Genomic DNA, 3,119 nt, shown 5'->3' with positions numbered 1-3,119 from the left:
AACCCCCAAAGTTACAGTTTCACTGCCCCCTGGACATTAACCAGCTTTGGCTCTAACTTAGTAAAGTTACTTCAAAGTTCCTTTTCGGTGAGCTATAAATATGCCAGTACTCAAAATGCTCTTTGAACCAGGCTTACCATCTTACTGATTCCCTCATTTATGAACTGAATAAAATCTTTGACATGTGTCCATTCTATATTTGTATGAGAGTCATGTTTTTAACTTTTAGTAATCACTCTTTGGCACTCTAATGCTTAACTTCAAAGTCCTTGCTCTTTCCCTATTGATTACCTTTCAAGATGGGCATGCCAATATATATTGGAACAGGAAAAGAGCTGTGACTCCCTCAGGTTAATTTCTCTGGAATTGGGAGATAAATGTTATAATCTCTCCTCATGTCAAGGCTAGGCCTCCATCTTGGGCCATGTTTTGGGGAAGAGCTTTTCTCTTACAAAGACTTCTGGCTAAAGGATCAGCTCAGGTAGATTCACCATGAGATCTGCCTCAAGAATCATTCCTGGGATTTTTGAAATCTTGAAACAAAGCCTAAGTGATACAAATAGAAGCTTGAATTCTTCTTTGAGGGCTCTTTTGCTTTGGAAAGACTTTGGGATGCATAAAAGTAAAGCCAAGATCCTCTTCCAGAATGGATTCTGTGTAATGCAAAAAAATTGTCTTCATTGTGGGCAAGGTGATATGCTGAGAGTTTACATTGCTTCAATTCATCGTAATTATTGTTGCCTGGCAAGATGCTAAAGTCCTTTTTACCCTCTAACTCATAGAAATGCTAGATAAGATATGAAAAAAATATTTTTAAATCATAGTCAGCCTGAAAAGCAAATCCCCAGGGGTCAAAGCAGTGAGAAGGAATCGAATCCAGACAGCTTTTGGAGTATTGGGCCTGGATGCGTACCTCATGGGCTAAGCTATTGACACAAGAATAGCACTGGAATCCAGGCTAAAGGAACAAGTCAAATTAGGAAACTGGACCTAACCTTTCTAAATAAAGGAAGGCACTAGAAAGGGGCTTCCCTGCTGTTTGTCAAAGAGTGAAAGTAGAATGCACACAATCAGGGTGCCCACTCTGGGCCATTGGCGGAAATAGAGCTACCAGCAAAATTGGAATCTTGAGTGTGATCTCTGTCTGCAGGTGGGTAAAAGTTTGTAACACCTTGGGGTATGAATATCCTGTGCTGAGCAACTTACTAAAAACTGATCTCGAATCTCTGAAATTTGCAAGACCAGAGCAGAGGCAAATGTTAAGGCATCTAATCGCAACACTTCCTCAACCCAGGGCACACGGAAGACTCACGTGGAAGTTAATTCCTACTGAAGATAAGCTCACAGCAAAAAATTACAAAGCACATGAGGACAGTCTCTGTCCTGACTGCTAGCAGATGTTATTAATCAGAGAATCCATTGCAGGGAACCACAGAGAAATCTAATCATTATAGGGGGAACCATCTTCTCCCTTTTCCCTTATTCTTCTTGCGCCTATTAAAAAGAAACCTTTGCCTTTTTGCAAGCATTGGGAAGAGTTGTGCCTTAGTTTGAGCACTTCCAGAAGCAGACTCTGAGATAAGGGTTCGAGAACAAATAGTTCCTTCAGGAGGTACAGAAATCACCCGTGTGTGGGAGTGGGGATGGGGAGAGCGACACAGAGAAAACCAGGCAGATAAGATGTATTATTAAGCCAACTACTATGGTGGGCACGTGGAGCTTAACTCCATAGGACAACTCTGGAGGAAAAGTGTAAAACACACATCTCAGAATTACCCAAGGGGTAAAGGGTCTGGGGTATTTATAATGAGATAATTTATAATGGGGGATAATTATAATAAGAGTTTTTGGCTGACGGCTGCTCTCAGAGAGTTGATTCCCTGGCACATCTGGCCTGCTACACCAAGCAGAGTAGTCCTACGGGAAATAAGAAGGCCATTAGATGCAGAGATGCAAGTACTGGCCAGTGGAAGTCACAGGGAACAAACTAAAATGATGAAGGTCAAAGGGCCATGGATAGGGCACTGAGAGTGTCTGCTACAAGCAACTTTTGGCTGTATCTGTGCCCTTTCATTCTCTTTGCCTAGGTGGAAGTGGAGAGAGTGCACACAGAGAACAGAGCTCCTTCTCAGGAACACATCTATAGGTTTCTTTTTCCCCTCTGAGTCTCCTCTCTGCTAGTCCTGAGAAAACTTTATATAGCTTTAGGCAGCTGTGATTGATCTGGTCTTCTTCCAGATCTTTCTATGTCTAACTGAAGGCTTCAGGGCCTTGGCTTTTAATATCCAAACCACTCAGGCTCTTGCAACCCAAACTCCTTTTCTCTCACAAATATCAGCTCTGAAAAGGGCTTCAAAAGCCTATTGCAGCACAAAAGTAAATGATTCTCTTTTCTCTCTTTCTGCTCATTTTAATACGGGAAGGGCTGTGGGGGCAAAAAGTAATTACAAATAATGAAAAACACATTGATTGACATTGCAAAACATTATTCTGCTACATCACATATACAAGAAATACGGCATTGCTTTGATTTCTATAAATTGCCTTCAATTCCGTTATGAGTCTCCATTCCCACTGGACAGATGATCTCAATCATTGGAACAGGTCCCCTTTCATTGTTACATCAGAATCCAGGAGTCTTATAGAAAAGGGGGAAAGGGCCCTATGTAGTAAGAAATTTGGCCTGGCCCAAAGAGTAGTCTGGCCTTTGTCCTGGGTCCTGGAAGTAATCTTTAAATTCTTGGAATTTCTGGAGTAGTGGGAGTATCTTTGTTATTCATGGTCAACCACACCCCATAGTTTACGCTAAGGAGATGACTCAGGGTGGGGCAAGCCACACTAGATAGTCTTTTGGTGGGGGCTGGACACACCAGAAAGACCAACCATGCTATGGGTGGGAGTGAAGATTAAATTCAACTACAATCCAAGCATGCCTACAAAATGAAGCCCTAATAAAAACTCTGGATACCAAAGCTCAGGTGAGTATCTTCAGTTAACAATTCACACAAAATATTATTGGCAATACCCTGTGCATACTGTTACACATTGATTTCCTGTAATGTGTCCTGAGGAAAATGGGAGCTTCATATTTGGAACCCTTTGGAGCCCTCCCATACTCT

The sequence above is a fragment of the Propithecus coquereli genome, unplaced genomic scaffold (genome assembly GCF_000956105.1).
Source record: "Propithecus coquereli isolate 6110/MARCELLA unplaced genomic scaffold, Pcoq_1.0 Scaffold132, whole genome shotgun sequence".
Classification (NCBI taxonomy): domain Eukaryota; kingdom Metazoa; phylum Chordata; class Mammalia; order Primates; family Indriidae; genus Propithecus; species Propithecus coquereli.
The sequence above is the reverse complement of the archived record's forward strand: the minus strand, read 5'-3'. Positions refer to the sequence as shown.